Below are 15,674 nucleotides of genomic sequence, written 5' to 3' on the forward strand. Positions count from 1 at the left end.
TTCTATCGGAAGGTCGAAGTGCGTTCTGAAATTCGCTGTAAAACAGGCACAATTATATTTCGTCCTATTCCCCCCAGAGAGACAATTAGTCTGTTTGATTTTTGGCATTAATTAAATTGACTCGACCCGACCAGTTTTTGCAGCTATTATACGGGCTGGTTTACATTTTGTGAAGCTAAATATTTCTTCAAGGGATCGGACAACTTTCCAAAGTGAAGTATCCAGAAAGCCGCAGAGCTGTGCTGCTGTATTTTTCAGAAATGGTCTGGAACCTCGGTTCGGTCTATAGCAGTGATATTCATGGTCACGCACTGAAAGTTGCACATTTTCTGAGAAATTCTCATCTGGCTTTCTCTTCCTTATCCTTATTGAATAACTTTGTTATTTAATCAGGTGTAACAAGGATACACACCTCCCTCCGCAATTAGACAGGAGAGTCACTTTCAGAAGATGGAAATGGAGGCTGAAGGTATGTTAAGTGAGGAAGAGAGTGAGGATGAACAAACCCAGGGTCGGCAAAGGTCTGGTGCGGATCTGTTTAAAGATATTCAAGCATTGCTTAAATTTGATGAGAAAGATGAAGAAGCTGGAAATTCTGGGAAACATCAAGACAGATACGTCCCCAGGGCCGGATCAGACATATCCAAGGTGACTAAGGGAAGTGAGGAATGAGATTGCTGTGCCTCTGGCGATGAGCTTTGCATCCTCACTCTCCACGGCAGTGACACCAAATGGTTGGAGGGAGGTGAATGCTGTTCCTCTGTTCAAGAAAGGGAATAGGCAAATCGCTGGGAATTACACACCAGTCAGTCTTACGTCTGTGGTCATCACGGTAGAACACAGAACATAAAACATAGGGCCTGTACAGCACATTACAGACCCTTCGACCCACGATGTTGTGCCGAGCATTCATCTTAATCTCAGATGAACCTAATGTACACACCCCTCAATTTACTTCCGTCCATGTGCTTGCCCAGCAGTCGCTTAAATGTCCCGAATGTCTCTGACTCCACGACCACCGCTGGCAGTATATTCCACGCAGGCACCAACTCTCTGTGACATCTGCCCATACCTTCCTCCAATCACCACAACCATTTCTGCCAGAGGGAAAAGTCTCTGTCTATCGATGCCTGTCATTTCCTTGTACACCTCTCGCAAATCACCTATTTTCCTTTTTTCTCTCTCGTGTGGAAAGCCCATCTCACTCAACCTCTCTTCATAAGACAAGCCTTGCAATCCAGGCAGCCCCCTGGTAAATCTCCCCTGCATCAGGTCTAAAGCATCTACATTCTTCCTGTAATGAGGCGACCAGAACTGTACACAATATTTCGGGTATGCTCTAACTAGGGGTTTATAGAGCTGCAGCAAAACCTCGCAGCTCTTAAACTCAATCCCCCGGTAATGAAAGCAAAAACAACATAACCCTTCTTAACAGCCCGATCAACTTGGTTGGGAACTTTGAGGGATCTTTTTAAGTTAACCCCAAGATCCCGCCGTTCCTCCACACTGTTAAGAATCTTGTTTGTAAACCTGTATTCAGTATTCAAATGCAACCTTCCCACACTGAATCACTTCGCATTTATTCGGGTTGAATTCTATCTGGCAATTCTCAGCCCAGCTCTGCATCTGGTCAATGTCTTGTTGTAGCCTGCACCAGCCCTCGACACGATCTACATCACCACTGACCTTTATGTCACCGGCAAACTTAGTAACCAACCCTTCCAATTCTTCATCCAAGTTATTAATAAAAACTACAAACAGCGGAGGCCCAAGGACAGATCACTGGGGGACACCACTTCACACGGACCTCCAGGCAGAATTATTTTCATCTACTACCACTCACTGCCTTCTTTCGGCCAGCCTATACCGTGCTCAGACAGCCAAATTTCCCGATATCGCATACCTCCGAACTTTCTGAATGAGCCTATGGTGGGGAACCTTATCAAATGCCTTACTGGAATCCAAACACACCACATCCGCTGCTCGACCTGTCTCGTCACAGCCTTAATGATCTCAATAGTTCTCAGTGAAGATCATAAGGATAACTTACGCAGGGTATAAAGGAAAGCCCTGAAGAAGAAAGATAAGTTATTAAGTTCCGTTGTTTTCACTGCACTAAAATAGGCCAGCTGAAATGACAGTGATGGTGGTTTAGATAAACAATGGGAAGACAGATGCAGGAAAAGAGGATTAGCCACTGAATCCTTTTGGAGTAGTAACATAGAGCGCAGTGGAAGCTAAAACGTTGCACTAGAATATGCAAACTGGTCGAAAGTTGGTTAAGATGGAAGTGCCAGATCTTCTTAAACCATACACTTGCGAAGGTAAAGTTTACTTGCACCAGAAAGTGCAATTTAAGGGGTTATAATACTAAGAGATACAGGATCCTGTCAAAGTTTGATCTCAAAGAATGAGGAGATATGTACCTTTAAAGGACGTTTGTCAGAAATAATATTGCTCGTAACTGGAATTAACAGTGAGACAAGAAGTGCTCAATTATCCAGACTAATTTTAGAGTTTCCAGTGAAGAGTTGAGAATTGTGGTAGGAATACTGAACAACATCTCCTTTCCAGGAACAGCATTTGTCCTTGCTAATGATATGGCGAGTTCACACATGAGGAGTGCGACCGACTGTGGTTGAAAAGCCACTGTAAATTCAGGAAACTGAGATATTAAAGGAAATTTTCTGGACTGTATGGCAACGAGCTCACAAAGTCAGTAGTTGAAACAGGAGAGATCAAAGCGTACAGATAAGAAGGTTGAAGTGGAATTATCAGAGACCTGGTTTGACTAAATGATTACGACACACCAGGAGCAGATAGATCACAAAGTGGACATATTTAGCTCAGAGAAATTAACTGAGTTACAGCAGGAAGATGAAAAACTCAAGCAGTTGTATCAAAAGGCATACACAGGAAAAGAATTTGAATATAGTTCTGAGTGCGATTATCTTAAAACTGAAGTCTTAATGAGGAAATGGAGACGATTGCATACTACAGCACATGAGAAATGGGCAGGGGTTCATCAAGTCATATTGCCAGTGGGTTACTGAAAGGAATTGTTGTGGGTATCACATGAAAGTCATTTAGGGTTAAGAAAAACTCAAGCTAAAATACACAAACATTTTTAGTGGCCTGGGCTGCACAAGGGTGTACAGTAGTTCAATTTTACCAGACTATAATACATGTCAGGTAATTGGAAAACCACGGGCAATAATAAAGCCTGTACCTTTAGTACCTATTCCTGATTTAAGGAATATTTTACAAGAATGTTAATTGATTTTGTAGGACCCCTACTGAAAAAAAGTCGGAATCAGTGTTTGTTAATGATAACAGGTGTATCCATTAGATTACCAGAAGCCGTTCCATTGCACAGATCACATCTAAAAGAATTGTAGAGGAGTTATTGAAATTTTTCAGTAGATATGGAGTACCCACAGAGTTACAAACGGATCAAGGGTCAACCTTTGCATCAATATTACTCAAGGAAGTTATGAACAGCTTAGGAATAAAAGAAATCAAATCCACTGCATACCATCGAGCATCGCAGTCCACGCAAGAAAGGTGCTACATACAGTTGGTACCATGTTGAAGCATCACAGTCAAGACTATCCAGATGATTGGGATAAGGGAATTATTCTTTCCGCAAGCCAATTACTGATCCAAACTGCTTTCTCTCCGACAAACCATGATCCTTTCCGCCAACAACTTCTCATGACTCCTCCTGTCTCTTCTGAGCTCTATCTTTAGGTCTTTCCTGGCTACCTTGTAACCCTCAAGCACCTAACTGAGCCTTCACATCTCATCCTAACATAAGCCTTCTTCGTCCTCTTGACCAGAGATTCCACTTCCTTTGTAAACCACGGCTCCCGTGCTCCACAGCTTCCTCCCTGCTTGACAGGTACATACTTATCTAGGATACACAGTGGCTTTTCCTTGAATAAGCTCCACATTTCTAATGTGCCCATCCCCTGCAGTTTCCTTCCCAATCCTATGCTTCCAAAATCTTGCCTAATAGCATCGTAATTGCCTTTCCCCCAGCTGTAACTCTTGCCCAGTGGTATGCATCTATCCCTTTCTATCACTAAAGTAAGCATAACAGAATTGTGATCGCTATCACCAAAGTGCTCACCTACTTCCAAGTCTAACACCTGGCCGGGCTCATTACCCAGTACCAAATCTAATGTGGCTTCGTCCCTTGTTGGCCTGTCTACCTACTGTGTCAGGAAGCCCTCCTGCACACACTAGACAAAAACTGACCTATCTATAGTACTCGTACTATAGTGTTCCCAGTCAGTATTTGGAAAGTTGAAGTCCCCCATGGCAACTACCCTGTCTCTTCCACTCCTATCTAGAATCATCTTTGCTATCCTTTCCTCTACATCTCTGGAACTATTCGGAGGCCTATAGAAAACTCCCAACAGGGTAACCTCTCCTTTCCTGTTTCTAACTTCAGCCTATACTACTTCAGTTGACGAGTCCCCAAACATCCTTTCTGTAACTGTAATACTGTCATTGATCAACAATGCAACACCTCCCCCTCTATTACCATCTTCTCTGTTCTTACTGAAACACCTAAATCCTGGAACCTGCAACAGTCATTCCTGTCCCTGCTCTGTCCATGTCTCCGAAATGGCCACGACATCAAAGTCCCAGAGTGCCAACCCATGCTGCAAGCTCACTCACCGTATTCTGGATGCTTCTGGCGTTGAAGTAGACACACTTCAAACCAACGTCTTGCTTTCCGGTGCCATCTTGCATCCCTGAAACTTGATTTTGGACCTCCCTACTCTCAATCTTTTCTATATTTGAACTACAATTTTGGTTCCCACCCCCCTGCTGGATTAGTTTAAACCCACCCCAATAGCCTTAGCGAATTCCCCCCCCCCCCCCCCCCAGGATATTGGTACCCCTCAGGTTCAGATGAAGACCATCCTGCTTGTAGAGGTCCCACCTACCCCAGAAAGAGCCCTAATTATGCAAGAATCCAAAACCCTCCCTCCTGCACCATCTCTGTAGCCATGTGTTCAACTCCTCTCTCTCCCTATTCCTTGCCTCACTAGCACGTGGCACGGGCAACAAACCAGAGACAACAACTCTGTTCGTCCTAGCTCTAAGCTTCCATCCAAGCTCCCTGAATTTCTGCCTTAAATCGCCATCTTTCTTCCTACCTATGTCGTTGGTGCCTATGTGGACCACGACTTGGGGCTGCTCCCCCTCCCCCTTAAGGATCCTAAAAACACACCAACCGTGAGTCTCTCTCGTCCCCACAAAACCTCTTATCTATCCCACTTACGATGCAGTCCCCAGTGACTACTGCTCTGCTCCTCTTCCCCCTCTGAGCAGCAGGGACAGACGCTGTGCCAGAGCCCTGTACTTGAAATCGAAAGGAGATTGAGTGAGGTGAACTATTTGGTAAGGACTCCATATGATACGAAATGTCACAGAGTGAATATGCTCAAAAGATATTTTGACAGAGAAGGAAAGCAAAACGAGATTGTGTTGCTGGTTGCAACAAAAAGTGAAGAATCAAGTTCTGAAGATTATGCTTGGACAACTTGGACAATGAGGACGCTGTCAAAAACTGGGAAGAAATATTAAGTTACTTTCCAGAGTAACATCGAAATGTCCTGAACGAACTATTGTTTTCACATGGTGATATATATGGAAATAAGCTAGGAAGTGTTAATCTCATTATGCATGATGTAGAGATAGGAAATGCTGTTCCGATTAAGCAACATCCTTTTATGCTTCACACTCTCCAGTTGAAAAGGAGATTAAACACATGCTCCAAAACAACATAATCGAATTGAGTTGGAGTGACCGGAGTTCACCCCGAGTAATGTTGTGGAAACCAAATGGTACTCAATGATTATGCGTGTGGTCTATCGCAAAGTCAACACAGTCACAAAGTTTGAAAAATAACCAATTCCACGTTTGGAAGACTGTTTTGACAAGTTGGGATAAACAGCTTATGTTTCTAAGTTGGATGTATTCATAGAATACTGGCAGGTACGTTTGTCCAAAAGAGCAAAGACGATTTCAGCGTTCATAACGTCGAATGGGCTGTATTGATTTAAGGTCATTCTATTTGGTATGAAAAATGCGCCAACCTCATTTCAGAGACTAACCAATGTGTGTAATTTCGTGATTACCCAATTGTTTAGCTTATTTTGATGACCTGATGATCTTTAGTCACCCATGGAATGAACCTTTGCAACATTTATCTGAATTATTCAATCGACTCCAGGAGGCAGGCTTGGTGATAAACCTAGCTAAAATTGAAGTTGCCAAAGCCCAAGTCACCTTCTGGGTCATGTTATTGAACATGATCAGATGGTCACACAGACTGCAAAAACAAAGGTAATTGGAGTGTTTCCCATACCAAAGAATAGTACTGTGATTTCTGGGATTAAGTGGACGTATTCAGAAATTTGAGCCAAACATTAGCAGTGTGGTTGCTGCACTCACTAAATTGCTAAAGAAAGGCAAGGGGTTTCAGTGTACCATGACTGCCAGAAGGTATCTGACAGTCTGACAGCCTTGTTAACCACCACCCTGGTATTAACCACAACTAATTACGCAAAACCATTGAAGAGCTTTGAAAATGAATCTACCCTTGGATATTGACTGTTCAGTTTTTAAGGGGAAAGTTTTGATGATGCTGCTGCTTTAGGAAGGTTTTATGTTTTTTTTGGGGAGGGGTGGTAAGGGCAGAGATACCGAAGTATCTGAACTTGTGGCTTAAATAATGGCTAACAAATGCTGCCTAGGTCAAAAATCAGGAAGATTTTTAACGTGCTGTTTGAAAAAAAAACAGCATTTGTACAATGAAAAGGGTAAGTCCATTTTTCCTAGTTCAGTGTTTTTTTCTAGTTTTCGTTAAGTTTTAGCTGGAAACCTAAAGAGAGAACTCCATGCTGATCTTCTCTCGCTGACCTCTCTCTCTTGTAAGCACTGTTTGAATTTACCTTTTAGCCAAGGGGTGTTTTACGAGATGTTGCAGAAAATCGGAACAGGTCTTTGTTATGTTGCGTTTTCGTGTCGGCCGTGTTTTCAAACGGTTATGTTAATCTGAACTCGGTTTTCTTTTGTCAGTGTGTAAATAAGCTCTCTTCGGTTTAAAGCCGAGTGGTTTGACGTTCTACATCGCTCCTAGTATATTCACCTTACATTTGCATAAACAAGTTGAGAAGTTAGGTCCTGGGCTACCTTCTGGAAATGTTTTGATGGGCTCTGGCCTGGTGTGTAACAAGATTAAAGCACTTCGCGATTAGTGACCAAGATTTTAAATAAAACCTCGGAGATAAAATATTTTAAGAAGTTCGATTACCTGTTGTTGGTTAAATAAGAGGTGAAGGAAATGGCTCTTACTAATTTTGAAGAGATTCTGACGTTTGAAGATGCTTTCGAAATTCAGCCAAGAAAGTTCAGAAAGACAGAGGAATTAGCAAACATGTTAGACCTGGGTTTAAACAATGGCAAAAGGAAATCTGCAATGTGCTTGCGTCCGTTTCCTCCCACAGTCCAATGATGTGCAGGTTAGATGGAGTGACCATATTAAATTGACCCAGATTATCCCGGGATTTGCAGGCTAGGTAGGTAGGCCTTGGTAAAATTGAAGTTGCAAGGACAGGGTGGGATGCAGTATAGAGTTTCAGTGCAGATATGATGGGCCAAATGGCTTCTTTCCACGGGAATATATGAATTAGAATGAGGAAAGATTCACGCGACAAACGGGAAAAACAAAAACAGAAATTGCAGGAGGAAGTCAGCGGGCTTGGAAGTACTTGTAGCGGGAAAGCAGAGTTACATTTTGAGTCCAGCATCTCTGGCGGATTTGAAGAAGGGAAGAACATATGAGATGCAAATTGTACACATGAATTTGGCAGCCTGCTCTTAATGCTGAATTGTGGCGAATTATTTGTGAGACCAGTATTTACTACTTAATTCTATTTAAAATCAATTCACGACATTTTTATGTTTGAGATCTACTCAGCAATCTAGTCATCAGCTATATTGTATTAAGTCAATAGTGATAGAAAGAATTCGGAGTCTGCCTCAGTTGTGACAAAATTCTGCAATTCAACTATATTACTAAACGTATTACTCAACCCTTTATGAAAAGTAATCAAGTGTGAAAAAAGGAAATGCCCATTTGAATTCACTTCTCAAATAAATGTCAATCAATACATAATTCGTTTTTAATTTCAGATAATGTTTTCAGCTCTTGGACAGTTAGAGAACCACATGCACAATTCCCACATATTTTTCCCATGATTTGGTAGTTTTTGCATATGGTGGTAGAATGGTTTCAGAAGAGTTATTGAGGGTTCTGCATTCTACATGGTATTACATATTATAAAGTTCAATCTGTTATATATTCAATATGCTTATTAAGCATAAAAGAACAGGAATGGGCTATTGGGAACCTAAGAACAGGGGTAGGCCATTCAGATCCTGCAACCTGTTCCATCATCGAATGTGATGACGGCTGATCTGTGGCCAATCTCTGCATACTTGTCTCTGTCCCTTTTCCCCTAATACATTTGCTAAACAAACAAAAGTCTCAGATCTAAAATGCTCAATTGATCCATGGTGCACTTTCGCTTGTGGAGTAGAGTTCCAAACCTCTGTCAGTTTGTGTGTGTGTATATGCTTCTTAGCCCCTCTCCTCAAGGGTGTCACCCTAATTTTCAGAATGTATCAATACGTTCTTGAAACACAAATCTGTATCGACCATACATTTTCTCCCAAGGTTTGCTTGATTGTAAACTGGATCATTTCTCATACATGCCTTCACTCTATCCATGTACCTTTGCTCCTGAACATCAGTTGACTTGACTAACAAAAACACAAGCTGCAAAAATATGATTTCTGGACAGAAGTGAATAATTTGACCTCTGAGGTGTGCTCGATAGATCAATAAGAAAACTGCAGGGATTATTTTGTCTGGAAAATCAAAATTTGGAAAATCAACTGCTGTGTAAAACAGTTTAGCCAAGCATCAGGACCTTTTGATCTTGCCGGATAATCCATAATTTGGATAATCAAATGCGGGATAAACAAGGTTCCTCTGTATATGAAATGAGCTGCCAGAGGTGCTGGTGGAACTGGGCACAATTGCAACAATTAAACGGTATCTGGATTGGCATATGAATAGGACGGGTTTAGAGGGATATGGGTCAAATGCTGGCAAATAGGATTCGATCAGTTCTGGATATCTGGTTGGCACAGGCGAGCTGGACAAGTCTGTAAGAACACAAATTTTTTTTTGCACTTCTCAACTACTCTAAATCCTTCAATTTCATTGTCAAACGAGAATCCGAGTGATCATTCCTCCAATCTTCCAAAAATCGGAGGATATTTCATAGAATCATTTGAACTTAGAATATTGTGGAACAGAAGAGAATACTGGTCACACCAATTCTTCGAGCAGATTTCATCTTTTCAATCCCAAAACATTTAAACTCTTAATTTGTAGCCTTGATATTTAGAATATTTAACCTGTTGTGACTTAACGCAGAGTCATTACAATATCAAACAAAAATGGAACTTGTTGTTACTTTCTGCAAGTTAGTTTCAACATTTATATTCGTCCATGGGAATATTTGTAACTTTTTGAATGTTAGCTGCACATTTATATTAGTGTTAGAAAATACAAGACTGTTACATAAAAATGCGTACATTATATTAAAATTACAGCATCATAGCAACTACAATTTCTCATATGGTATATTTATAAAAATCTAAATAGAACACAGAACGCAGACCTTAACATATTTTCCCTGGGGTGGGGGAGTCCAGAACTAGAGGGCATAGGTTTAGGGTGAGAGGGGAAGGACATAAAAGAGACCTAAGGGGCAACGTTTTCATGCAGAGGGTGGTACGTGTATGGAATGAGCTGCCACAGGATGTAGTGGAGGCTGGTACAATTGCAATATTTAAGAGGCATTTGGATGGGCATATGAATAGGAAGGGTTTGGAGGGATATGGGCCGGGCGCAGGTGGGACTAGATTGGGTTGGGATACCTGGTCAGCATGGACAGGTTGGACCGAAGGGTCTGTTTCCATGCTGTACATCTCTATGACTCTAGTGCAATACAGGTCATTCGGCACTCAGTGTTGCACTGACCTGCGGAACCGATCTGAAGCCCATCTAACCTACAGTATTCCATTTTCATCCAATGACCAGTTTATCCAATGACCAGTTAAATGCCCTTTAATTTGGCGAGTCTACCACTGTTATAGGCACGGCGTTCCACGTGCCTACTACTCTCTGAGTAAAGAAACTACCTCGGACATCTGTCCTCTATACTTAAATAAGAGTACATCTTCTGCTCAATGTGTATATGAAGCTTCTGTAAAGTGTTTCAGTCCTCAAGGAGTCCCATTTTCGAACAGCAGTGTCAGCGACGAAGCTCCAAGAGACGCTGGCTCTGTTGCCACTGTCAAGTGTCCAGACTCTGTGCCTCCCACTGCAGGAATCCCATCTCTGGCCACTGCCACCGCCGAGATTCCAGCCGACTGCTACCAGGACTCCCAATTCTCATTGCCAATGCTACAGCCACTGTACCCACTGACACCGCTTGCAAAGATGAATCAGGAAAATAATACACGGTTAACAAAGGTTTAGAAGAATTTGGGCCAAGTGCAAGGAAATGTGATTAGCGTTGATGGACATTTAGGTAAGGGTGGACCAATTTGGGCCCGAGGGCCTGTCTCCATGCTGTAGGTCTCTATAACTCCGTGAATCTACGAAAGGAAAAAGGAAAAGATGAAAAGTACATCGCAAATAAAAGGATGCCATCCTTAATAACGTAAACATTTATATCTGAACAATAGTGATCTTTCAGATACTTGTGAAACTTAGCTGGAAATTGAGGAAACTTTGGACTCTGTAGGCTATTTTAATGTCTTAGTGAGGTACAAGATTGTGAAGTGAAAGCAACGTTGAACTGTTTGAGAAACAGGCTTCAGTGCCACTCATTGAAGATGTTGGACAGTCCTGATATCACATGTATTGTGTGTTATCTGCTTGACAATGTTGTTGGCTTCTTCAATGTATGAATCTTTTTAACAGATCAGATAAATATCGTCCACATTTTCTGAGCTTGACCATTGCAATTTATGTCTAAAAATAATACAAATTGTTTACAGGCAGGTAAACATTTACTTTTGAGTCTCTGCATGTTGTTGCATTCTTGAGAAAAGATGTTTCATGTCTGCGTGTGCTCTAGTTAGTTTTGTCAGTTACATTTTCGATATTTTCTTCTGACGAGGTCACCTTTTCACTCTCTCCGATTTCTCATCATATCACTTTGGATCTCATCATTCAGACAACTGTGAACGTGAAAGATTTGTTTTTCCTCAATAAAGGACAATCTAAAGTGATACCAAATGCTATTAAATAACCAGTTGCGTTGTTTCACTGGAGAAGGGAGCAAACAATTGAGAGCTCCTACATGATCTCTGCGTGCAAACTACGAGCCAAAAAATAAATGCCTCTTCTGGTAGACAATAACTGGAATAATTCAAATATATTTTGTGGCTATTTTGAAACTTCAGGAAGTCCTTCTCCAATATATAGATCATTTGAATACGCATATGGGATTAAAAAGTGTCAATGGCCACAGATTCACAGCCTATTACTTTTTGTTGCCTTTTTTTATGGACCCGTGGACAAATGAGACTTAAACTGTGGAGCATGTCATATCTCAACAAACCTTTACATTGTTAAAACTTGCACGAAACAAAAGCGACTGGATATACAGATTCTATCGTCATTCATAATTTCTGATTCCTTGTGGTGTCTCCGTGGTTACCTGTAGTAACTTGCCTGTTTCTTTCACCCTATTTAGCGTGCATCCATCACCAAATCTGTTGTTAAAAAAAAACTATTGCTCTTTATTTCCATCTCATTGTATACTTTCTGTTTTGAAACGTCTCCCCCTGGTGGTTTGTAATAAAATCACGATTGTTGCAAGCTTGGTCCTGGCTGCGACATTTACAAAAGGTAATGATGATGGTGCAAGGAATTGGCGAACATTTAGCAATGTATTACTTTTGAGATTACGTTTTGTTTTTCCTCTAGTGAATTAAGCTTACGTATTTTTGGGCTACTGAATCACTTCTATTTTTCTGTGTGGACGTCGGTATTGAATGGTTTCAGAGATAACTGTGCAAATTCAGGCACAGTGAACATTCGCAGAGATTTTATTTTAATCGAATAGAGGTATGGCTGAATGTCACAACATGAAATGTAGAGCGTATTCTAGCTGTTCATGTGCTACCCCAGATTCTGTTAATTTACAACATTTTCTGTGCTCATTTTAAACTTGGATTCCCAATACTGGCGGAATTTTGTTATTAATCAAGTCGATTTTCTTTTCACTTTCCCGATGGGATGCAATGTTATAGCAAAGACCAACATGTTTCTATTTGTATGACCCTGCTAACTTGGTATTCAGTGATTACATGAATTTGGCGTACCAGGCGCAACTGCAAAACGTTAAGTACAGTAACACATTCCGATATATACGTAAGTGCATTCGTAGAGCAGAACATCAAAGCAATTAAAAAGAGATTCACAGGATAGATGTCAAGGGGGAGATGAAATTTAATGCAGGGAAGTGTGAAGTGGTTCAATTCTTTTTTGAAAAAACTCCAATGAATCGATGTAACAGAACGTAAGTAACTACAAAGATGTTGCTTAAACAGAGGCTCCTGTCATGCATATTTGAATGACAGTGTGAATACACCATGATACAATGAGACCAAATTGGATGAGGGATACAGCATTGTAGACTGAGCACATTCAGGTACAGTGAACATTCGCAGAGATTTTATTTTAATCGAATATCAAATAGTAACTTGCTTCAACCAAGACATTGCATCCAGTTCTGGTCACTAACCATCTGAAAAAATGCAAAGGCACGAGATATTTTCCACAGAAAATTAAAAAGGCTACGAGCAGGGATAAGGCAGATCCATTCTGTGGAAAATTTTTAACCAATTGGAACTACTCTGGCCTGCAAACAGAAGGCTGTATTTTGTCTGAAGTCTTCAAATTCCTGATGTATTCGGCATAGTAGATAGTGAGAAAACTCCTGCTGGTGAAACTTCTGTGAAGAATCTCTTTGTAAAAAGGTGCAAGAGATGATTTTGTCTCTTTCTGTTTCTGTCTGACAACAATTTATATTGACGTAGCTCCTTTAGCCTCATGGAAAATCCCAAAGTGCTGCCCAGACACATTATATAGCACAGTATGACACCGAGACACATATCTGGGGAGTTAAGGAAACGCTTGGGCAAAGATTGTGGGGTTTAGGATCTGTCTTAAAGGAGGAAAAGTGTCGGTATTACCTACCAGCTCAAAGCAACGGGTGTAATTCACTGGGGGAATTGCTTGTGTTCTACTTAAACATGCAATTTTGACAGAGCAGCTTGTCTGCGGTGAAAATAGTGGAAATGAAGGAGGAAATTGGAAATGTAGTGCAGACAAGTCAAGTGTTAAAGTTTGGAGGTAGTTTCTCTGGTGCCCCAGTGACTAGGAGTTAGTGTTTTAATCACCAGGGCGTGATTTCTGGCCTCAGTCAATGAAGATTTATTCATTTTGTGCAAATGTTGAAAGGAACTGACATTTCTTACTGATTGAAAATTTAAAAGGGGCAATAGCTCTACAAGAATCAGTGGAATTAGTGTTGATGCTTCGCAGCAGAGCTGCAAATATCATGTACATTGAATGCAAGGACTGAAGTGATTCAAGAAAGCAGCGCAAGCCCACTTTTCTTTACAGGCAAATGAGGGATGGAGAATAAAATGCTGGCTTTGGCCAGTGATGGCCACATCATGTAAAACCATAACACAAAGTAAAGACAGAATGATGGCATGTAAAGCAAAGTTGCAACCGGTAGCAAACACACAATATATCGAATATACAGGTAGTGGTACAAAGCAAATACTCGGCGATAGCGTGAAAGATTTAACTTCCTGCTGCTTGCATCGCTACAAATATTATTCCTGATCAACAAAACAGGACAAGCCAGTTGGTTTGCAGGTGCAGCAGGTAATTAAGAAGGCAATTGGAATATTGTCCATCAGAGGGACTGAGTTTAAGAACAGGGAGGGTATGCTGTAGCTATATAGATTCTGGTGAGTCCACACTTCGACAAATGTGTAGTTTTGGTCTCCATACACTGGAGGGCGTGAGAGAAGGTTTACTAGATTCATTCCAGAGTTAAAAATCACACCACACGATGTTATCGTCCAACAGGTTTATTTGGAAGCACTCGCTTTCGAGGCGTAGCCTCTTCATCAGGTGTGAGTTGTGGAAAATGGCCATACAACACAGAGTTTATAGCATAATGATTGCAGTGTCATGGAGCTGTAATGATATATTAACCAACTTCAGTCAAAAATCACACAGCACCAGGCTGTCGTCCTTCAACAAATTTTAATTAAGTTTTTCATTTTTTAGAATGGGATGTGTTGATTTAGGTTCTTTAATATGTAAATCCCAGAATTACATTCGCATGGTGGCGCCAGCTTATCTAATAATAGGTGTCATCTCAGCTCAGAAAATGCATTAATTGTTTGAAGGTAATGTTGTACCAATGTTGTGTCAATTCTATTTCGAAAGTGGGGCCCACAGAATTTTACTTGGATTCATGCAGTTTTTGAGCAAAACCAAATGTAATTCTGCAAATACAAGTTCACTCCATAAACTTATATGTGTGCAGGACAGACAGGGTGGATGGGTGCATCTGAGTGCGTGTGCATGGGCGTGAGCGCATGTGAAAGTTTGGTCAAGTATGTGTCTGAGTGTGATGAAGGATAAGCCTGTGAGAGGGCGTATGCGTGAGGCTGAGTGTGAAGGGCACATGTGTGTGCATATGAGAGAAAGCTTGTGTATGTGAGAGGGTCTGTGTGAGTTAGTTGGAGTGTGTATCTGTATGTGTGTGTGTGCCTGTGCATGCATGTGTGTGTGAATGCACACCTCTGTGTATGTGTGTCTGTGTATGAGAGAGCGTGTGGAGCGCTCGATGTTGTGCTGACCTGTGAACTCATCTAAGCCCATCCCCCTACACTATCCCATACTCATCCACGTGCTTATCCAAAGATTGTTTAAATCTCTCTAATGTGGCTGAGTTAACTATATTGGCAGGCAGGGCATTCTATGCCCTTACCACTCTCTGAGTAAAGATCCTGCCTCTGACATCTGTCTGAAATCTATCACCCTCAATTTGTAGTTATGCCCTCTCGTACAAGCTGATGTTATCATTCAAGGAAAAAAGATTCTCACTATCCACCCAATTTCATCCTCTGATCGCCTTGTATGTATCTATCAAATGTCCTCTTAGCCTTCTTTTTTCGAAAGAGAACAGATCCAAGTCACTCAGCCTTTCCTCATCAGACCTTCCCTCTAGACTAGGCAACATCATGATAATTTTCGTCTGCACCCTTTCCAATGCTTCCACATTCTTCCTGTAATGGGGCGACCAGGACTGTACACAATATTCCATGGGAGGCTGCAAGAGCGTTTTGTATAGTTGAAGCATGACATTATGGCTCCCGAACTCAATCTCTCTACCATTAAAACCGAACACACTATATGCCTTCTTAACAGCACTATCAACCTGAGTAGCAACTTTCAGGGATCTATGAACATGGAC

Source organism: Chiloscyllium plagiosum, unplaced genomic scaffold (genome assembly GCF_037043375.1).
Source record: "Chiloscyllium plagiosum isolate Xiang-an unplaced genomic scaffold, Cpla_swu_hap1 HiC_scaffold_27, whole genome shotgun sequence".
Lineage (NCBI taxonomy): Eukaryota > Metazoa > Chordata > Chondrichthyes > Orectolobiformes > Hemiscylliidae > Chiloscyllium > Chiloscyllium plagiosum.